The sequence below is a fragment of the Bombina bombina genome, chromosome 7, assembly GCF_027579735.1.
Source record: "Bombina bombina isolate aBomBom1 chromosome 7, aBomBom1.pri, whole genome shotgun sequence".
Lineage (NCBI taxonomy): Eukaryota > Metazoa > Chordata > Amphibia > Anura > Bombinatoridae > Bombina > Bombina bombina.
Window position 1 is genome coordinate 619,386,553 of NC_069505.1, and position 15,754 is coordinate 619,402,306.

Genomic DNA, 15,754 nt, shown 5'->3' on the forward strand with positions numbered 1-15,754 from the left:
CAAAATGCATTCAGATTAGAGGCAGCCTTCAAGGTCTAAGAAATTAGCATATGAGCCTACCTAGGTTTAGCTTTCAAATAACAAGAGAACAAAGCAAAATTGGTGATAAAAGTAAATTGGAAAGTTGTTTAAAATTACACGCCCCATTTAAATCATGAAAGTTTATTTTGGACTTGACTGTCCCTTTAACATTTTAGTTTCTAATTTTCCCACTCCCCCCCCCCCCCCCCAATTTGGCAGCTGCTGATTCTTGTATAGATGATGGTTTGAACAAGCAAAATAAACTATTTTAAATGACAAAGTCAATGTAAAGGAGCTCTTTGTAAACAATTTAATACACTCCTAAAAGGTAAAAATGTATCAAAAAGTTCACCTGTTGAGTTATTTACCTCTAGGGTGCTGGAGAACCGCACTAATCCAGACCTTTCTTCACAGAAGGTTAAGGGGTAAATTTATTAAAGTGCGGATGGACATGATACAATGTAGCGTATCATGTCCGCTGCACATAGATAAATGCCGACAGCATACGCCATCCCCTGCAGATTTGCAGAGGTGTCAATCAACCCGATCGGGTTGATTTATGTCCACTGCCTCAGAGCTTCTGTTTCCGGCGAGCCTGAAGTCTCGCCGGAAACACGGGGCATCAAGCTCCGTACGGAGCTTGATAAATTGACCCCTAAGGGCAGCGGATCCAAGGGCCTGCATTAAGGATCTTTTTCTTTAACGCAGGTTCTAAGAACCCCGACCCTAAGCCTCTTATTAGTGTGGCCTGGGACTGTGTGAAGAAGGGTTGGATAAGCGTGGCTCTCCAACACATGAGAGGTAAGTACCCAAAACAAATGCACAAGCCTCCTTATGACACGACCATTCAAAAGGACAAACAACTGCAATATACTTTATTCTTCTCCTTTTCATGTGATCTTCTTGTAATAATTGTGGATTTTCTAATTCTCAGAGCTAGGAATGCACAATGCAAACTTCTCAGAGCTAACCCCATTACATATCTGTCCCTAATATTTTTTTAAACAGATAACCAATGCAAAATAATGCTATACTAACATATTACATAAGTTGGAAATTTTCTCTTATACATCCTTGTTGAGAAGTTGTCGAGGAGATGGGTAAAGTGACCTCACCTACATCTATGGACCCCCTAATTTTCCTTTTCAACATATACCCAGCAAATATTGCTTGTGCTATAAATGCAATATATGATGTATAGTGCCAAATCACTACTGGAAGCAATTAAACAACCCAACCCTAAAGGAATGAAGAAACGAGTAGACGCACCCGCTTTACATAGACAGATAAAAGTACCTATAAGCTAATCACATTCATGATTACCACTCTTGTGTTTTGGATATTTGTCAGACATTTGACTCTCTCTGTGCTGTACTAATTGGTACCATTTTTCAGGTACAAACCTCTTTATCCAACTGCTTGAGACCAGAAAAGGTTTAGGTTTGGGAACAGTTTGGATTTTGGAATATTTGCATCTGTAAAATTGGACAGTTGGGAGAGGGGATTTGGGTCAAAATGTAACAATATCTTATGACATTTAGACAATATTTAAATGACATAACACTGCTTATATCTGTAACCTAAAGGTAGTTTAATATTATTTTTAATACCTTTGTATACATATTACTAGTATCAGAAAGCTAGTAGTACTGATATCAGAAAGGTAATATCATTTGCATTAAGAACATAAAATCCAAACCGACGACACAGGCAGAGAAGATTGTGACTTCCTGGTGGGGAAAAGTCTGGATTATGGAGTTATGGATTTGGACCTGAAGTATGTTTCATTAAGCTCAATTTCACTATTTCTGTATCCTTGTGTGCTTTTTAGATGTTATATGCGGACCCTACCTGAGAATATCGAACATTGTTCCATTTTTATCTTCGTTTCTAAGAATATCCATGAGCTAACAGTTCTTACCGATTTTCTCTATGCACATATTATTCCATATAGCCTTGTCTTTAGTTCTGTACATGTTTTTGTTTTTATTGGATCTGTTTATAAAACTTTAATAAAAAGAATATAATTATAAAGTGGTAAGGATCTAAAGTTCAAAATTAAAATGGTGTTTCTTATTGCATTATTTTCTTTTAGAGTTCAGTTATTGTGTAAATGAGATTCTATTCTTTTTCTTTTGCCAACAAACCAGTCATACAATTGTAATCAAGATATATTTATTGAAGTCTTTCAAATACAGTACATAGCACATCATATGAAAACAAAAAAACATTTCCAAAAAAAGAGATATCAGGAGAGAAGTCTTAATGGGAACGGTGTTATGCGATGATGTCATTCTTCACACCCATGACATCCTGGTGCAAGAACAGTGTAACAGACAGATAAGTGTAGGGGTTGTGGTTAGCGTTTGTTTGCCAGAGAGGGTCACAATGCATTGACAACATTATTGCAGACGTGACAACTCAACATTTTGGAAGCCAAAAAATTGCTGTTGAGGTGGGGAGAACCTGAGGAAGGCTAAAGAAACAGCTGTAACATTTTATCATTTTTACATTCTACAATAAAACTAGCTAATTACAAGCATCATTTTTTTTTTACATTTTTTTTTATGTTCCTTTTTTTGTTTTAAATTTCTATCAACAATTCTTTTTTCAAGAGTAGTCCATTTACGTTCTCAGGACTAGTTTTGTTTTAAAATGTGAAGTCTATTGAATTCATGATATATTAGCCATGATAACAGAATCATTCTCTCTTAAGATAGCCTATTCCATCTTACACTTAAAGAGATACAGGGTTTACATTTGAGCAACACTCCCGAGTATCCACTAACGCTCTGCTCTCTACCCTCAAGGCTTTTCCTACTCTTTTGCAGAGTTAATCTTTCATCTTTATTGCTCTATTTCTTGCACTATTGCGTCGGTTGTTGAACTTTTGGGTTTGTCTTCTTTTGATCTAACTCTTATTGATGTCTTTCAAAATAAAAATAAAAACATCTGGCAGGAAAATACTTTTTAAACCTTATAGGTATGAGAATGTCGGGTTATGGATGAGCTAATTAGTTTGGTTTTCCCCTGCAGTAATGTCACTAACAACATTCTTATACAAGTGGCACATTGTGACAACAGCCAATACAGTGCGGAAATAAATTAAATTACATTTTTGCTTTTAAAACCGATTCAGATGTAGAAACGGTGCTAAAACCAAGCATATTTGCATAATATAGCAATAAAGTGGTGATTAATTCTCCTAATCATCCTCCTACTTTCCCCAAATACATTATTAAACAAATGGCTCTAGAAATCACTACAGGAATAGCACAAGGATTCCATCAAATATTAAATATCCCATTAAAAAGTGATTAAACACACTGCCGTCTAAAAATGCCTTGTGCCACCCGTTACAGTGTGTGTGTACAATAGAGAAGCGCATTTAGTGGTTACGTTCACTGCCAAATAAAGAAGGCGGAGGCTGCGCTCTTTTCGGAGCCGCATTGATTCTTGTGGAAGTGTGACACACTAAATCCAGATCTTAGCGTTTTGCACTTTCACAAGAAAAAAAATCCATCTCTCAAAAGAGCCAAATGCCGCGAGTGAACTTACCTGCTGAATGCACTTCTCTACTGTAAAGTATTATCCAGACCAATATCTAGGACAAACCTCAAATTCAGATACTAAACAGCAGTTCTTTATTAACCCAACATTTTGCTTCTTCTGAGCATGCTCGGAATTAGAGATGTGCATTCAGATGCTTCATTAAAACCTGAATGCAGAAGAAGGTGGCTGCTCGTGGCATTCGGTTCTTTTTGGAGCTGGGTTGTGAAAGTTCAAAGCACTAAGATCTGGACTTGCATAGATCGTAGGTGCGTTGAACTTTCTTAAGATGAAATCCGGCTCCGAAAAGAGCTGAATATCACCAGTGGCTGCCTTCTTCCTCTTTCAGGAACCAACAAAGGTCCTGAATGTACAGGTCTGCTCAGAATATATTAAAATTGGTGACTTAAATTCTTATCTCTTAGCAACCACAGCTTGTTTTTTTAACAACAACAAAAATAAAATCTACCAGCATGCAAAACTTAATAAATATTGGTGCAGTAGTTGTTGCTGTATCATTGGCTAATCTATTCAATTCTTTCAGCAACACATGAATCCTGGAGCAATGAGCATTCCAATTTTGTTACATTTTTAAGGTGTTGGAAGTTATATTGTAGTATTTCCAGTATTTTTTGTTGCTCTTTGGCATCTAAACAAAATAAAAAAATATTCAACTCAAATTCCCATATTTTTTATTTGAATAACTACAATCTAAGTTCCTCTTTACAGTCAATTCCTATCTAATTTATTTGTAACTTTATATGAAACTTAGCAAGACACCTTTTTTTTTAGGATCCAGGAAATTTTATAGATTGATAAAGTAGGAACCAAGAGTAAAATTTTGGAGTCCAGCTCGAGGAATTTTTTTTGTCCTGTTCCAACTAACACATTTAATTTCAAATCCGACTCATACAACAAAATACTAATTCTCACAAACATTCATGCTTATAGTTAGCGCTTTATCGTTTACATCTTATATATCTCTAATCATAGTCGTGACTGTACATGTCCGTATAAAGCTTACAAATGTTTCTCAAATAACACAACACGGGCATTACATTTTATATTTTTTAGCCCAAATTTAGATGTTCTATACAGAAATGGTGAGGGGTCCAAGTACAAAAGTAGATGACATTTGGCATTTATGGTACATTATTATGAAATTAACAATGCTTCACTCATTGTTGGAAATCAGAAGAGAGCTTGGATACTTACAATTTTGAATTTCTAAATTTATTTTTCAATCATGAAAATGGATTTTTGACTGCCATAATTAAAAGTTACTTGTTGGTCTAGGAAACTACACTAGATCGACGAGAAGTATAAAATTATGGCAACATCAGGTAGAAAACAATGATGGTCGACTTATGCCGTGGTCAATTGATGCATTAACAACAGCTTAATCCGTCCCTCTAAGCACAACTGAAACATGATGCAGGCAGCTCATAGGTTAAAGGTCTATAGCGCAAGTGCGGGTGATGCTTTCACTGTATTTATAGCACCAGTGCAGGAGATGCGTTTACAGTATGGATACCAATACATAAACTGATATAGACTGGTAGAATAATATTTTATATTCTTACTACAATATGCCTTTAAGTTAGTTAATCAGATACAGGTCTGCTGTTTACCAAGAATTTAAAACACTAATTTAAAATTAGCAAACTTAGGAAATGTATTGGTTTACTTCCCAATGTTATGGTTGAGTTGTCTAAGATAGCTCCCCAAACGTTGGTCTGGCGCGTTTTCAGCTTTATTCTGTTCTGGTTGCAACAGGCAATGCTAAAGGTAAAGTCATGCATTAAACTTAAAGAAATACAAAAAATATCTCTCTAGTGGATGTAAAATATAGCAGTGAACACTTCTAGATGCTGGTCTACATTTTTAAAGCCTTTTAAAAAGGACCATTACACATAGGGGAATTGCATAATCAACAAATGCATAGTAAAAAGACAGTGCAAAAGCACGTAGTCTGAATTTCAAATGGAATAGTATTTTTTTTTTCTAAAAATGTCAAAGATCGTTCAATTTTCCTTCTTGTCATGTGACAGCCATCAGCCAATAACAAAATACATTGTGTGCTCTATCTGAATCATGATCTTTAGTGACTTTAGGATTTATTTAAAAAGGTACCTTACTTAACCATCCCGAGTGCATTTACTTGGAATGGTGAACCAGGGTGACAGTAAAGTTGAACCCAAGGGATTCAGAAACGTTCTTTAAGATTGTATGTATGTATATATATATATATATATATATATATATATATATATATATATATATATATATATATTTATATTTATAAACATTTAGTGGAATTACTTACATCCACTGCAGATGTTTTATTATTGTTGGTGTCCCTTCAAAGGAATATTGTAACTTAAAAATAAAATGCTCAATTTCTTTAGAAGTAGTGATGCTATTAAAACCATGTGTTTAACTCACACCAAGGAGCTTTGTCCTTCTCAGGAGTCACATGACAATGCAGCTACTGAGGTGGAGATGTCTGATGTCAGAGTTGTGCAACTGCAGCTCCTGATTGGCTGACCGTCCCTGTTCTGCTTAGGAGCTGCCTCCCCAGAGGAACTTCAGTTGCGTATTTGACCACTCTTGTGTGGTCCAATACACAGTTAGCGAGGGGCACTAACATAAAGCCGAGATGCCCCAATTAATCACGTTTTTTTGTAAGCTTCTCATTACTCATTTTTTGTTAAAAATAAAAACTATTTTAAAGAGGAGAACATTTTAAATGGCTTTGTCCTTTTGAAGGTCGATGTGGCCCTATTATAGAGGGTGAAATTATAAATCCCATTTAAAGGGACATACTGGTGCAGAAATACAATTCTCAAAAGCTTTCTTTGTTCTCTAATGCTCACACCTAACTATGTATTTAACCTATGCAAAGACCTACAGATAACACCTAATTGTAATAATACAGCAGCAGCACCACTGAGCCAGTCCTGACAAGAATTGGTAGATAAATGTGTATGCTGTTCCTAATTGGCCTCAAAGGCCATGACTTGCTCCTGACCAGGACTTTACTTACGTGTTTAAACCCCTTCCACAGATTAAACAAAGATGGGGGGAACCCTTTAACCCTTTGAGTGCTAATGACAGCTCTGAGCCGTCACAGAGTTTCTCACTCTGGTGCTAATGACGGCTCCGAGCCGTCATGAGCACTCTCCCACCTTGAGGGAGATCTGGGGGCTCCTTACTACTCCTACCCCGGCGATCGTGCCTGTAGAGTGACAGGCATCGCCGGGGCTTCACGTGATGCGCAGTGACGTCACGCGCAATTACGTGATGACGTCACAGCGCAACTTTATTTATACTTAACAATGTTAAGTATAGGAGGAGGGGGCATGCTGCTTAGAAGCCTGTATCTCAGGCATCTAAGCAGCTACAGACCCCCAAGACCCATTGTTGGAAAGGTAATCGCCCAATCTTTCCAACAGTGTAAGTCTTGGGGGTCTGTAAAAAATAAAAAAGTAAAAAAAATGTTTAAAAAAATAAATAAATATTAGCACCCAGGTGGGAAATGGCTTAGCAGCCAAAGGGTTAAAAAAAAAAGAAGAAAAAAAAAAAGTGCGATGCTTAGTGTTTTTCATATCTGAACTAGAGCACGGGTGAAATAATCAGCTGATCAGTAACTATAGTTACTAACCTGCTCTCACCCATCAGCTGATTATTTCACTTGTGCTTTAGTTCAGATATTAAAAGTTGTCCTGTTAGTGTGCCCTAAAGACGACAATACAGTGACAGCCGTTGAGATGATCCTCTCCTGAAACAGATAACTAGAAGGCGGCTTCATATCAAGTGTAATAAAGATCATGTGACATTTAACACTTTTTACCTAGAAGTTAAACGAATCAGCTTCCAGGACACAATACTCAAAATGGTTCTCTTTCTCCTCTTAAAGGGACGGTTTCATAATGCACCTTTTTACGGAGGTTTCTGTGCTAAATAAATGAGCTGTTTCTGTGGGAGTTTTCCCTGTCAGTCCCTTTAATACACAACTGTGCACTTCCTGTGAGTTACATTTGCAACTGATTTAAAGGGACAGTCAATTACAAAGAGCATGCAGTTTTAAATAACTTTCCAATGTACTATTAACTATTATCAATGTGTTCTCTCCTTTATTGAAAACCAAACCAAGTTATGCTTAGGAGCAGCAATGCATTACTGGGAGCTAGCTGAACACATCTGAGACATATGTGAAGCTCCTGAGCCTACCTAGGTTTGTTTTTCCTCAATAGGGCACCTAGACAACGAAGTAACTGATAACAGAAGTAAATTGGAAAGATTTGTAAATCAACGCTCTCTCTCCAACATGAGTTTAATTTTAATTCCCTCATCTCAACCTTAAAGGGACATGTAGCCCATCATTTTTCTTTCATGATTCAGATAGAGCAGCAATTTTAGACATTCTAATTTACTCCTATTATTATTTTGTCTTCGTTCTCCTGCAATCTTTATTTAAAAAGCAGGAATGTAAAGCTTAGGAACCAACCCATTTTAGGTTCAGCACCTGGGTTATGCTTGCTTATTGGTTGGCTGAATGTAGTCACCAATGAGCAAGCGCTATCCAGGGTGCTGAACCTAAAATGGGCTGGCTGCTAAGCTAATTCCTGCTTTTTAAATAAAGATAGCAAAAGAACAAAGAATAGGAGTAAATGAGGAAGTTGCTTACAATTGAGTTTAGTGTCCCTTTAACCTGCTGCGCTCTCGTATACCCCATATAAATACTTTGAGTAACGTGCTCCTTTCGTTATGCGGATGATCTGATTTGCTATGGAGAAGCTCTGTACCTACAGAATATGCAGTTTTTTGTCACAACTCTAATGAAGCAAAAAGATAAACAACTTGTAATATCGCCCACAGCGAGACATAGATTGTTCCCATATTAAAGGGACACCCATCTATACTGATAGGGCAGATTACAAATACATATACGTATAAAAGAATTATTTGCCAAAAATATAAACTGCTCCATTTATATAAAGGAAATACATCTTCTGGTTAAGAATACACAAATATGCTATCACACAAGTCAGTTCTAGGACATATATCAAGTGTTTTAGCTTAAAGGGACATGAACGTGCAAAAACAGAATGTGCACAAGTATTTTACGGTTGCACTATTGCTTGTGTATAACCGTGTGTTTAATACCACAAAGAGTTTAAACACATATTTATACAGCAATGGACTAATAAGAGCTAGCTGGTCTGGTGAGTCAATGACAAAAGGAATTTGTGTGCAGCCACCAATCATTAGCTAGCTATGCTTTTCAACAAAGGATACCAGAAGAATGATGTCATTTTGATAGCAGAAGCAAATTTAAAAAATGATCATGTTATATCTGTATACGTTTACATCTGTCTGATGCATAAATGATAAAAATCTCAACTATTAGAGCCTGTCACTTTTCAATTACTAACCCTAAATAACTAGATATTTAACCCATCAAAATTAAACACATAGGTAAAGACATACTTGAGAGATTCCTCTACGGAGGGGGAACTTCAGGGGATTGCCAGCTATGTTCTGCTCCAGAGACATAGGCCTAGATTTAGAGTTTTGTCAGTAAAGACCCGCATAGCTAACGCTTTTTTTCCTACCGCTGCTTCCAAACAACGCTGGTATTGAGAGTTGTCTGAGGAACTGCATTAGGCTCCAAAAAGGGTGCGTTGAGCCAAATTTTCCGCCACTTCAACCCTCAATACCAGCGTTGCTTACGGTAGCGGTAAGCTGCCAAAACGTGCTTGTGCACGATTCCCCCATAGGAAACAATGGGGCAGTTTGGGCTTAAAAAAAACCTAACACCTGCAAAAAAGCAGCGTTCAGCTCCTAACGCAGCCCCATTGTTTCCTATGGGGAAACACTTTCTAAGTCTGCACCTAACACCCTAACATGAACCCCGAGTCTAAACACCCCTAATCTTACACTTATTAACCTCTAATCTGCCGTCCCCGACATCGCCGACACCTGCATTATACTATTAACCCCTAATCTGCCGCTCTGTACACCGCCGCAACCTACATTATCCCTATGTACCCCTAATCTGCTGCCCCTAACACCGCCGACTCCTATATTATATTTATTAACCCCTAATCTGCCCCCCCAACGTCGCCGCTACCTTACCTACACTTATTAAACCCTAATCTGCCGACCGGACCTCGCCGCCACTATAATAAATGTATTAACCCCTAAAGCTAAATCTAACCCTAACCCTAACACCCCCCTAAATTAAATATAATTTTAATCTAACAAAATAAATTAAATCTTATTAACTAAAGTATTCCTATTTAAAACTAAATACTTACCTGTAAAATAAACCCTAATATAGCTACAATATAACAAATAATTATATTGTAACTATTTTAGGATTTATATTTATTTTACAGGCAACTTTGTATTTATTTTAACTAGGTACAATAGCAAATAAATAGTTAACTATTTAATAGCTACCTAGTTAAAATTATTACAAAATTACCTGTAAAATAAATCCTAACCTAAGTTACAATTAAACCTAACACTACACTATCAATAAATTAATTAAATGAATTACCTACAATTACATACAATTAAATAAACTAAACTAAATTACTAAAAATAAAAAAGGATTACAAGAATATTAGGCTAATTACACCTACTCTAAGCACCCTAATAAAATAAAAAAGCCCCCCAAAATAATAAAGGTCCCTACCCTATTCTAAATTAAAAAGTAATCAGCTCTTTTACCAGCCCTTAAAAGGGCTTTTTGCGGGGCATGCCCAAAAGTAATCACCTCTTTTGCCTGTAAAAAAAAAAAATACAACCCCCCCAACAACATTAAAACCCACCACCCACATACCCCTACTCTAACCCACCCAAAACCCCCTTAAATAAACCTAACACTACCCCCCTGAAGGTCTCCCTACCTGGGAGTCTTCATCCGATGGGACAGAAGAGGACATCCAGACCAGCAGAAGTCTTCATCCTATCCGGGCAGAAGAGGACATCCGGACCAGCAGACATCTTCATCCAAGCGGCATCTTTTATCTTCATCCATCCGGAGCAGAGCCATCTTCTTTCCAGCCAATGCGGATCCATCCTCTTCAACTGACGCCTACTCGCCGAATGAAGATTCCTTTAAATGACGTCATCCAAGATGGCGTCCCTCGAATTCCGATTGGCTGATAGAATTCTATCAGCCAATCGGAATTAAGGTAGGAAAAATCTGATTGGCTGATTGAATCAGCCAATCAGATTCAAGTTCAATCCGATTGGCTGATCCAATCAGATTGAGCTCACATTCTATTGGCTGATTGGAACAGCCAATAGAATGCGAGCTCAATCCGATTGGCTGATTGGATCAGCCAATCGTATTGAACTTGAATCTGGATTGGCTGATTCAATCAGCCAATCAGATTTTTTTCTACCTTAATTCCAATTAGCTGATAGAATCCCATCAGCCAATCGGAATTCGAGGGACGCCATCTTGGATGACGTCATTTAAAGGAACCTTCATTCGGCGAGTAGGCGTCGGTTGAAGAGGATGGATCCGCGTCGGCTGGAAAGAAGATGGCTCCGCTCCGGATGGATGAAGATAGAAGATGCCGCTTGGATGAAGATGTCTGCCGTTCCGGGTGTCCTCTTCTGCCCGGATAGGATGAAGACTTCTGCCCCATCGGATGAAGACTTCGGCCCGGCTGGGTGAAGACGACTCAAGGTAGGGAGATCTTCAGGGGGGTAGTGTTAGGTTTATTTAAGGGGGGTTTGGGTGGGTTAGAGTAGGGGTATGTGGGTGGTGGGTTTTAATGTTGGGGGGGGGATTGTATTTTTTTTTACAGGCAAAAGAGCTGATTACTTTGGGGCATGCCCCGCAAAAAGCCCTTTTAAGGGGTGGTAAAAGAGCTGATTACTTTTGTATTTTAGAATAGGGTAGGGAATTTTTTTTATTTTGGGGGGCTTTATTTTATTAGGGGGCTTAGATTAGGTGTAATTAGTTTAAACTGCTTGTAATTCTTTTTTATTTTTTGTAATTTAGTGGGGTTTTTTGTATTATAGAATAGTTTATTTAATTGTAGGTAATTGTAGGCAATTTAATTAATTTAATGATAGTGTAGTGTTAGGTTTAATTGTAACTTAGGTTAGGATTTATTTTACAGGTAGTTTTGTATTTATTTTAACTAGGTAGCTATTAAATAGTTATTAACTATTTAATAGCTTTTGTACTTAGTTAAAATAAATACAAAGTTGCCTGTAAAATAAATATAAATCCTAAAATAGCTACAATGTAATTATTAATTATATTGTAGCTATATTAGGGTTTATTTTATAGGCAAGTATATAGTTTTAAATAGGAATAAATTAGTTAATTTTAGGAATATTATTTAGTTTAATATAAATTATATTTATGTTAGGGGGGTGGTAGGGTTAGAGTTATGTTTATGGGTTAATAACTTTATTATAGTAGCGGCGACAGTGCGGGCGGGAGATTAGGGGTTAATAATTGTAGGTAGGTGGCGGCGATGTTAGGGAGGGCAGATTAGGGGTTAATCAAATTTATTGTAGTGTTTGCGAGGCGGGAGTGCGGTGGTTTAGGGGTTAATACATTTATTATAGTGGCAGCGAGGTCCGGTCGGCAGATTAGGGGTTAATAAGTGTAGTTAGGTAGCGGCGAAGTTGGGGGGGGCAGATTAGGGGTTAATAAGTATAACGTAGGTGGCGGAGAAGTCCGGTTGGCAGATTAGGGGTTAAAAAAATTTATTAGAGTGGCAGCGATGTGGGGGGGCCTCGGTGTAGGGGTACATAGGTAGTTTATGGGTGTTAGTGTACTTTAGAGCACAGTAGTTAAGAGCTTTATATTCACGAGTTAGCCCATAAAGCTCTTAACTACTGACTTTTTTCTGCAGCTGGAGTCTTGTCGGTAGAGGGTCTACCGCTCACTTCAACCAAGACTCCAAATACCAGCGTTAGGCAGATCCTATTGAAAAGATAGGATACACAATTGGCATAAGGGTATCTGCAGTAGCCTGGAGTCGCGGTAGGGAAGTGAGGGTTAGACCCTTTCCTGGCTGACTCTAAATACCAGCGGGCGGCCAAAAGCAGCGTTAGAAGCCCTTAACGCTGCTTTTGACGGCTAACGCAGAACTCTAAATCTAGGCGACAGTGTTTAATGAGTTAAATAGTTATCTAGAGGCAGTAATCAAAATATTATATGCTCTAACAAATAACAGAACGTCATTCTAGAATCAGAATGTCCCTTTAAAATAATCTTAAAGGGATATTCCAGTTAAAGGGACAAAAACAATATAATTGTAATTATTGTAGGGCCCAGAGGTTGGCTATTTCGGAGCATGTTCTAACTAATCTACAAATTGATATTTAGCACCCCCAGTGAGTCTGTTGGCGGTGTTGCCAAACACGCTGTACCACACAGCGAACTGAAAGAACGTAGAGCTACTATATATCGCGAGAAACACGCCATGCATGCACAACAGTTACTCTGCTCTGGGTAAGATAATGCAAAAAATGTCATTTTAAAATCACACGGAACCAGTTATCCCTAATTTAATCAACCGATTTTCAATAAAGGATGATTAAGAATAATAGTTTGGGAGCTAAATAAGCGTTCCTTCAATACAGATTAAAAAAAAAAAAAAAAAAAGCAAAATGTGGGCGCGTAATGCCAGCATGGTATACTACAGTTATAAATCTCACCAGCTAGGATAATTCTGTATCAAAAGTCAATCAATAACACTTTTATGGACACAAATTGCCTTTGATGTAATATATATATATATATATATATATATATATATATATATATATATATATATATATATATATATATATATATATATATATATATATATGAGACATTTTATCATTACAAAAAAATATCCAAAATGTTAATTTTCTACACGTTAGAAAAAAAAAAAAAAATACCCTACTATTGTTAATAGAGCAGTTTAATGCTACTTGAAATATTTACATTTTTTAACAATTTAATATCAATTAATAACCCTCTTTTGGGCACATATTGCCCATTTAACAAAAACTAGAAAACAAAAAATATCTTTTCAAAATACTAAATTTTCTACACGGGTAAAAAAAAAATAATATATATATATCCTACTTTTATGGGGCAGTTTATATATATTTTTTTTTCAAATCCTTCCTTAAAATCTTTCCCAAATGAATAATATTTATATAAAAAAAAAAAATTAAAAAAAAATTAAATGAATAAACTGTTTCCGAACATATATAGCACTTTCAATATAAAGTAGATTTTTTTTTTTTTTTTTTATATATATATTCCCCCCCCCCCCAAAATGCTAAATAAATTTTCTGCAAATGCCAAAAAATAATAAGTCTACTACTCTATCATTATGGGGCAGTTTATTTTTTTACTTTAATGTCCCGTGAAATATTTCCCAAATTATGTTTATTTTGTGTGCATTTTCTGATGTTTAACGAGAGACGTTTCGTGGTTAAAACTGCAGGTACATTCAGAGCAGTGATATAGTTGTGCGTCCGTGTGAGATTTTTGGTGACTCAGCAGAACGGAATAGTGACGAAAACATTTGCCACATCCAGAACAGATAAAAGACGGCCCAATAACATGAGTTCTCTGATGCTTTAAAAGGTCGCCGTTTTCAGAGAATAATTCGCCACATTCAGCGCATTTAAATTTTGTCAATTTTTGATGAACTCGTTGATGCTTCTCTAGAAATGAGCTTCTAGCAAAACGTTTATAGCAGATAGGGCATTCAAAGGTTTTTTCTTTGATGTGGATTTTCTGGTGTGTATCTAAATCGTATTTGTTAAAAAAACATTTCCCACATTCGAAACATGGAAAAATCATTTGTGTGTGCGTCTTCTGATGACTAACGAGATCTGCATGATTAGTAAAACACTTATCGCAGTCAGAGCAAGGGAATGTTCTCTCTCCTTTTTGGAACACTATTTTTCTTTCATATGTCTTAAGATTCTTGCCTGACGCTTCACCACTGCTTTGGCTCGATCCTGCGTAACTTTGAGTGAAATGGAAATTCTCCATTGCAAAATCTGCTCGGATAAAGACCTTCAAAAGTATATTTGGTCATAGATCCATCTGTAGAAAAATATGAAATAGTTTAAAAATATGACCTAAATATGTATAACTTAGAGGAGAGAAGGGAAAAAGGTTATGTGATAGTAACTCAAGTATATTAGTAAAGATGAGGCTGTGAGTATTTGTCATAAAAATTCAAGTACAAGGGGTCATGATCTCAAGCTGAAGAGTAGTATATTCAAGAGTAATTTGAGGAAGCACTTTACAGAAAGTGTGATTAACGCCTGGGATAAGCATAAGGCTATCCTACGTACTAATTAATGCCTGGGATAAGCATAAGGATATCCTACATACTAATCAATGCCTGGGATAAGCATAAGGCTATGCTACTTACTAATTAATGCCTGGGATAAGCATAAGGCTATCCTACATACTACTCAATGCCTGGGATAAGCATAAGGCTATCCTACATACTAATTAATGCCTTGGATAAGCATAAGGCTATTGTACATACTAATCAATGCCTGGGATAAGCATAAGACTATCATACAAACTAATTAATGCCTGGCAAAAGCATAAGGCTATCCTACATACTAATCAATACCTGGGTCAAGCATAAGCCTATCCTACGTGCCAAGTAATGCCTGGGATAAATATATGGCTCTCCTTTATACTAATTAATGTCTGGAATAAGAATACGATTATCCTACTTGGTAAGTAATGCATGGGATAGGCATACGACTATCCTACATACAAATTACTGCCTGTGATAAGCATAAGACTATCCTACATACAAATTACTGCCTGTGATAAGCATAAGACTATCCTACATACAAATTACTGCCTGTGATAAGCATAAGGCTATCCTACATACAAATTACTGCCTGTGATAAGCATAAGACTATCCTACATACAAATTACTGCCTGTGATAAGCATAAGGCTATCCTACGTACTAATGTCTGGGATAAGCATAAGGCTATCCTATGTACCAATTAATGCCTGGGATAAGCACAAGGCTATCCTACATACAAATTACTGCCTGTGATAAGCATAAGGCTATCCTACGCACTAATGTCTGGGATAAGCATAAGGCTATCCTACATACAAATTACTGCCTGTGATAAGCATAAGGCTATCCTATG